Genomic DNA, 8,685 nt, shown 5'->3' on the forward strand with positions numbered 1-8,685 from the left:
CTCATGTTTATGGTGAAAAGGATATACAAGTTTCAGTAGAAATAATTTAAGAATAATATGCTTTCAACACTAAAAGAAGGTAAATCATCACTCATATTCTCCTGTCAGAATTGCATATTCCTAATTCAAAGGCATAGGTGGGAAATTCAATTAATTAGACATTGTGGTGTGTTTTCAAAGAAAAATCCAAGTATAATTATTAGAGTGCATGAACCCATTATTGTTTCTATAAGCTCTTACTGTCTTTAGTGAATAGTTTCACATCAGCAATGGGAAACTTGCTCCTGTGGGTGAGGAAATTTTCCTCTACCCTCAAGGTGCTTTTGGCTGGTCTAATAATTAAATCTACATGAGACAAATCACCAAGAGAACATAACCAAATTTAATTACTTATGTATGCATGGGAAGCCCATACACATGATAGTCACAGACCCCTCAAACATGAGAGGTTCAAGGATAGAAAGTTAAAACAAGGTAAAAATGGCATTCTGAGCTAAGGATGAGGTAAGCTGCCCTTGGAGTCATTATAGGATGATAAGAAGAGCAGATGTTCAGCAATTAGTAGTTTCCTCTGCCGCAGAGATAGGTCAAAAAAAGTTATTTCTGGTGATAACTCATTATAGGCAAGGTCCTTCATTTAAATTCTCCTAGGTAGCTAAGGAGACAAAGGTTTCTCTTGAGCCCTCAGGGTGCTGGTTGCCTTTAGCTGAAAATAATTTGCATACCACAGAGGCACATCTTGGGGTGACTCTTTCTGAACCCCTACACTCTTAGAAGCAATGTGATCATCTAGATGGTTTCTCTTGCTTCTATTGAAACCTGAATAGTAAATGTAGGATTGTAAAAATAACATCAACTGATGGCAGAACCCGGCAACTCTGAGAACCCCACTTTCACTGCAATCTCAGAAAAAAACTGAAAAAAAGAAGCTGAGGATGAATACTTCATAGCAACTCTCTAATTTCTGCACTCAAAATCTGGCATCAATATTAGTTAGTGTAGGGGAACAGAATTTGTTACCCCAAAATATATTTCTTTGGCATAAGGGTTATTTTAGGCTGGTAAATTTTAAGGAACAGCAGACATGGGAGAAAATGTGAAAAAGAAGTAGAAGTTACTCTTTTAATAGACATTTATAAGAGAAATCTCCATTTGTAAGGGTCTTCTTAGCTGTGCCAGGAGGAGGGTGCATGAATTTATCTCTGGAAACTTACAAATGCAGAAGACAAAGACTTAAACCTGCATGACATTACTCTTGTTTACCATACTTTTCCTGGTAACCTCCAATAACTGACTTCCCATCCCCACCATCTTAGTTTTCCCACTGAAGGTGGTATTTAAGGTGATGGCTTCTGTCATTTTGGCAAGTTACTCAGTGTTCCTGGGTCTCTCCTTGGTATATAGATGATGTACATGTTATTAAACTTTAATTCATTTTTCTTCTGCTAATCTGTCTCATGTCAGTTTGATTATTAGACCAGCCAGAAGAACTTAAAAGGATAGAAGGAAATGCCTTGCTCACATTAGAAATAAGTATGGTGCATCTTTTGAAACCTGGATATCATGGTTATGGTATTGCTTAATGTCATTACATAAAATAGTCTATTTGCATAAACAAATTTATAGTGACACTATTTATGAAACACTGACTGCTCATATATTCATTTACAATTTCCAAAATAAGCTACATGTTAGCATATTTGAACTTAATGCTAGTAAATTAGTAAATTACTTATGAGCAAACTGAAGCCCAATAAAGTAAGGTAATATGTTTGATTCATATACTTAGAAAGTACCAGGACCAGGTGTGATCCCAGGGCTCAGCAGAGCTGACAGAAGGGGCCTTGCCAGCTCCTACCATAGCAGTGCTGCTTTGGGCTCTAAAGGCCCAGTTCAAGCTGCCTTCACAGCCAGGGGGCACTCAGGGGTATGGGGTCCAGCGAAGAGCACGCAGAGGTGCAGGCCAAGAGAAAAAATGTACCAGACCAATATAAAGATCTTTCTATCACATCTTGATCTTTCTCTAGATGAACAACACTTCCAGGAACAGAGATTTCTTTACTTTGAAAAGCAAACAATCCCATTGTTGGAAAGTCTAAGTATTAGAAAATACTTCCTTTTATTGAGCAGAAATGTTGCCTAAATGAGCAAGTCTTTTACAGATGATTATTAAAGAATAAAGAACATAATATTGCCTAAATGTTGCCTAAATGAGCAAGTCTTTTACAGATGATTATTAAAGAATAAAGAACATAATGAGTTTCTCTGCCATTTGGAGATATAATGGTTTTGATACTTCACTTTATGAAGTTTCAACTAAAATTAGGGATTCAATTCAATTAAATAAATACTGTGTCTAAATAAAAAGTGCTGTGAAATATGCAATAATAGTTGAGCTAAGAGTAAATGGTAAGAACAGAAACAATCAGTATTTCCTCTCAATTATTGTCTAAATTAAAACATGAAGAGATTTAGCATGACTGAAAATTTAACAAATGCTCATACGTGCTATTGGTTAATTTTAGATATACAATATAAAGACATTGAAGTAGTCACTCTCTTGTCAAAGAATGAGAGTGTAAGCACCTATTCCCAAATAGAAAGCCAGTATACTTCAGTCTGGTGTCATTCAGAAAAATGTGGGTAGATTACAAACCATGGGATGGCTGTGCTTGAGGCTAAAGCAAATCTCCATATATCTTTCATACTCTTTTTTAAAGAAGCTCTACTCTATTGATTATCTCTTCACACACCTGAATCTACAAACTCTGCTCATTCCTTCTGAACTGTCAAAGTGAAAATTCCACCTACAGGTAAGGAAAACTTTATTCAGCTCTTGCAGTAGAGGAAAGAGACCAGAATGCACTGTTAATTCTGCTAAAACAAAGGGCAAGATAGTTTTTTAGGAACTGAGCTGGGGTAAATTGCAGGCCATCAGTGTTTGCTAATTGACCTTACCAAAAGGAAAAGTAATCTGATAGTTTTATTACAAGAGATAGTTTTACTACTTGAACTGGGACCCAGTACTTAGCTTCCTACCCTCCCACAGAGCCTGGGAGATATGATGCTATCTTCCTTGATGATTGCATTGCAAAGGGATTGTTCTCAAGTCCTGAAGAAAGACAATTCTGGTCTGTAAAACTAGCAAGAAGTTTTAAAAAGATTTACATCTCAAAGGGGCATAGAAAGAATTTGCAATTACAAATATTCTGAAGTAAAGGCTGTAAGAAGAGGGAGGCCTAGAGGTAGGAAGAAAACTGTTTAAAGTTTGGTCAAGTTGAGGAGAATGCAATGGCTTGTCTAAATGTGCACAAATATTTCCCTTCTTATAGCAAAAGGCAAGTAAACCACAAACGCTTCTTTGACTTCTCACCCACTTTTTCCTAAGTAGTGCTGTTTGGGAGGAAATGGTGGAGATGTTACTGATCAGGGTGATGTGAAATCTTGCATCGCCCCTGCAGCATGGGAGAGGAGGATGGTGGTGTTGTGTGGTGTCCCTCACTTCTTCCTGGCTACACAGCAAAGAATTACAGGTTGGGGAAATTTAGAAAAAGTAAGATGTATTGAAAAGCCACACAAAGGAAGGCTGAAGCCCTGTGGAATCTGGGAAGTGAAGAAATAAGACAGAATATATCCCAAGGGAGACGTGGGTTTTCAGCAAAGGTGGGCCATGATGGAAGGTCCTAGATGATCCATATATGAGGTCACCTTGACTGACAGATGGCTGTTATATAACACTTTGCCTATTGTACATGTGCTTACCCAGAATTCAGTCTGTTATAATTAGATTCATTAACTTCTAGGCATAGTCATGATATTATAATGATGGTATAATGAAGCTGATGTTGTGGGCAGGTTAGGGTAGTACTTTCTGCACATGTGTTTGTGGCTAGTAAGCAAACAGCTTTTATGGCCTTTGTCCTCTAGGATTTGGAGTAATTTAAAACCCTAAAAGGAAGGGTTTCTGGGAGGTCCTTAAGGAAGGTCTTCAAGGGAAGTTTCTATAGTTACAGAGCTGGGCCTTCACTCCTGTCACTCATATCTGACTAACTACCTAATAGAGATATGTGGTATGCTCTGAAAGAGTGGAATATTTTATCATTAAATTGCCCATATATGGTAATAATAAAAGAAGACAGACTTTTAGTCAATTTTATTATTATTTTATAGTTCTCTCCAGATAAGCAAAGTCTTATTGCCTTGTGGTGGGCAGAAAGCACCCAATACCCACCTTTTCCACCCAACACCCATCAATACCATTGACTCTACTCCCTACTTTTTGCTTTTCCTTCCCCAACATCTTGAAATTATTTTTTATGTTCAATGTATTTGTTTCCTCGTAGAAATTATATTATCCTACTGAATTTGCTTTATTTGGTCACCAATAATTGAATTATTTGTCAATCAAATCAATATTTTATATCCCTTTTCTTGTATACTCTCTCTCAAATACATTTGGCAAAGTCTGCTTACAACTATTTTCTCTCATTGCATGGATTATCTTGTCATAAGTTTTAACCACTTATTTTATTTTTTTTGTTTTATTGATACCTCTCTGGTTCTTCTGTTACTCCCATCTACTCTTTATCCTCTTTTATGGTCTCTTTTTCTTCTGCTAAGTCTTTATGTCCATATTTCTCTTTCAAACCCTCTTGTCTTTCAACTTATTCTCTCAGCAACCCTAGCCTTTTCCATAGATTTATGCACATCCATGATGACTGTAAAATATAATTCCAGCCCATGTCTCTTTTCTAAGTTTTTGGCTCATACCTCAAATTCCATTCTAACTATCTCCCTTAGCTCTCCTAAGGAAATTTTAAAGTCAGCAAAACAGAAAAAAATCAACTTGCTTCCAATTTTATTTTTCTGAATCGAAAACCCAGGCACTAACCTTGATTTCTTCTTCTATCTCTCATGCCAGAGTTAGTTAACCAGAAACTTTTATATCTCCAAATTATACATCTCTTGAACCTAATCACTATTTCCCTCTCTCATGCTATTTCCACCAAATACAGGGCACCACATATCTCACATGAATTATCACAACCTCCAAAGCCAGTACCTCTGTGTAGTTAGTGAAATTGTCCTTTTTATTAACTCAAGGTTGTATTCAGCAATTCTTAGCAAATTGCCCAGGACAGAATAAGAACTTCATAGATATTCATTAACTGAGTTAATGAAGGTAAATCCAGTAAGTTCTCATTTCTGTCAAAAGGAAAGATAGATTTTTGAATCTTTTCAATAGTACCTGAATATTACATCTTATATGTTATGGAATAGATTACTAGTAACTAACTTCTCTACCAACTGCACATTTATCTGTTTCACATTTTATCAGAATATCAGAACAAGGAAGAAATTAGAAACTGCCTCACCCCTACTAGCAAGTCAGTCTGAAGTATACTATGCTCCATATTTCAATTATCTATGACACACAACCCTAAAACTTAGTAAATTAAAGCAACAACCATTTTATTATATTTCATGAATCTACAAATTGACTGGGCTCAGTTGGGAAATTCTTCTGCTCCACAAGTTGTCAGCTGTCATTGCAGTCATCTGGAAGCTGTACTGGGCCCAAATGTCCAAAGTAGCTCACTCACATAGCTGACATTTGACATTGGCTATTGGCTCGGGGCTCAGTTGGGGTTTCCTGATTCTATTCCCACCTAACATAATGGCAGTAGATTCCAAGAACATAAAAGCAGAAGCTTCCAGGCCTTATTAAGCCATAGGTTCAGAATTGACTGAGCATTACTTGCTCCCCATGTTATATTGATTAAAGTGGGTCACATGGCCAGTGCAGATTTAAGAGAAGTGGACTATGCTATTGTGTATATACTGGGAGGCTAGTTTAGTGAGTGTTACCAAGGTAGCAGACTAGCACAGCTGATTGATTTGTGCAAACAAACCACAACTTCCTCATATTTCCACATTTGGCCACAATATGCAATTAATTTTTGCTTTCATTACCATTTAACTATAGATTTGTTTGTTTGCTTGTTTTTCATAAAAACTGATATTCAGATGACTGGGAAACTGACATTCTTCAAAAACCTTACCAGATTTTTCTTCTCAGAGGCAAGAATTGGCTCTATTACTATTTTTTAACATGTTTTATTGAGATTTAATTCACATGCCACGATGAAAGTATACAATATGATGATTTCATTGTATTCACAGAGTTATGTAATTATACAATCTAAATTTAGAACATTTTTATCACCCCCAGAATATACCATCACCAATTATATGTTATTCTTCATTCCTTTCCACCTGAGTCCTAGGCAATCACTAATCTGTATTCTATTTCTACAGAGTTCTCCATTTAATACATTTCATATAAGTGGAATCATAAAATATGATAGCCTTTTTAAACTTTATTTTTAATTAAAATAATGTTTTCAGGATTGATTTGTGTTGAGCATGTATTAGAACTTTATTCCTTTTTACTGACAAATACTACTTCTCTGTGTATTATTGTTTGCTTATTCATGAGTTAACGATCATTTGAATTTTTTCCCACATTTTGGTTGCCAATAAATGATGCTGCTAAAAACATTCAAGTACATATTTTTGGGTAAGCATGTGTTTTTATTTCTCTTGGATAAATACCCAGGAGTGAAATTACTTGATAATGTAAGAAAGTTATGCATAAAAATTTTAGGAAATGTCAAACATTTTTTTTAAGTGACTGTGTTTCTTTTACATTTCCACCAGCAATGGAGGAGAGTTCTAGTATCTCCATATCCTCGCCAAGATGTATTATTGTCTGTCTTTTTTATTATAGTTATCTGAATGGGTATGGAGTGATATCTCATTGTGGTTTTGATTTGCATTTTCCTAATGACTAAAAATGTCGAGCATCTTTTCATGTACTTACTGGCCATTTTAATATATTTTTTGGAGTAATATCCATTCAGATTTTTTTTCCATATTTAATTGAATGAATGTATTTTTATTAGTGAGATGTAAGAGTTCTTTATATTTTCTGGAAACAGTATGTTATCAGATATGAGTTACAACTATTTTCTCTCATTGCATGGATTATCTTGTCATAAGTCTTAATCACTTATTTTATTTTTTTTGTTTTATTGAGGTACAATTGATATACAAAAATTGCACACATGTAACGTATATCTCTTGTGGATATTTGCAAACATAATACTATCAAAACAACTAAGGTACTAAATATATGCATCACCTCTAAAACTTTCCTTGTGTTCTTCTGTGGGCTTTCTTTTCTTTCTTTCATTCATTCATTCATTTGTTCATAAAGAACACATCACATGAGATCTATCCTATTAACATATTTTAAAGTGCAAAATATATTGTTAACTATAGATGCTATGTTGTATAAGAGGTCTCTAGAATTTATCCATTTTGCATAACAGGATCTTTATACTCATTGAAAAATAATTTTCTATTTCCCTTTCGCTCTAGACTCTGGCAATTGCCATTCTATTCTCTGTGTCTATAAGTTTATGACTACTTTAGATTCCTCATATAAGTCCTCCTATGATTGGCTTATTGCACTTAGCAAAATGTCCTCTACATTCATTTATATTGTCACAAATGGCAAAATTTCTTTTTTTTTTTTTTAATAAAGGCTGAATAACATTTCATTGTATGTATATACCACATTTTATCTATTCATCTGTTGAAGGGCATTTGAGTTATTTTCATTTCTTGACTTTTGTGAATAATGCTGCAGTGAACATGAGGGTGTAGATATCTCCTCAAGATCGTGACTTTAATTCTTTTGGATATGTTTTGTCATGTGCTTTTTATATCATATTTACTCCTTAGAGGTTTTCTTCTTAGAGTTTTAAGATTCTAGCTCTTATATTTATGTCTTTGATTTATTTTGACTTAATATGCGTTTATGGTATAAAGTAAGAGTCGAAATTCATCTTTGCATGTGGATACCTAGTTTCTCAGTACCATTTGGTGAAAAGACTATTTTTTCTCCATTGAATTATCTTGACACCTTTTTCAAAAACCAATTAGCCATAAAAATCTGAGCTTATTTCTAAATTCCCAATTCAATTCAAATGACCTATAAGTTTATTCTTATTCCAGTACAACGCTGTATTAATTAACAGAGTGTTTGAAATTGGGAAGTGTTAGCATTCCAACTTGTTTTGTTTTGTTTTTTAATCACAGTTGTTTTGCCTATTCTGAATCCTTTGGATTCAGAAATTTTAAAAATAATGGGTTAATTTCTGGGAGAAAAAATGGCAACTAGAATTTTGATGAGGCTTATGTTAAATTTGTAGATCAATTTGAGAAATATTACCATCGTCATAATTCTTTGATCCATGAACTTGCAGTATCTTTTCATTTATTTAGATCTTTAACTTCTTTCAACAATGTAATTTCCATTGTACAAGTTTTGCACTTCTTTGAATGAGATATAGGTTTTGTTAATTTTTTCTTCATTTTAAAGATCATGTAGATTTTGTCCTTTATTCTTTAATATGGTGTATTACACAGATAATTTTTCAGATGTTAAATCAGCCTTGCATTTCTAGGACAAATTCTACCCATACATACCATTTCTGATTCTTTCCATTCTTTCCTGTGGATTTCAATTACCACCTAATATAATTTTCTTACTCAGTAATGATTTGTTCCAACCCATGTCCTTTGTGCTAATTTTTGGCCGATATATCACATTCCTAT

Source organism: Pteropus medius, unplaced genomic scaffold (assembly GCF_902729225.1).
Source record: "Pteropus medius unplaced genomic scaffold, Ma_sr-lr_union100, whole genome shotgun sequence".
Lineage (NCBI taxonomy): Eukaryota > Metazoa > Chordata > Mammalia > Chiroptera > Pteropodidae > Pteropus > Pteropus medius.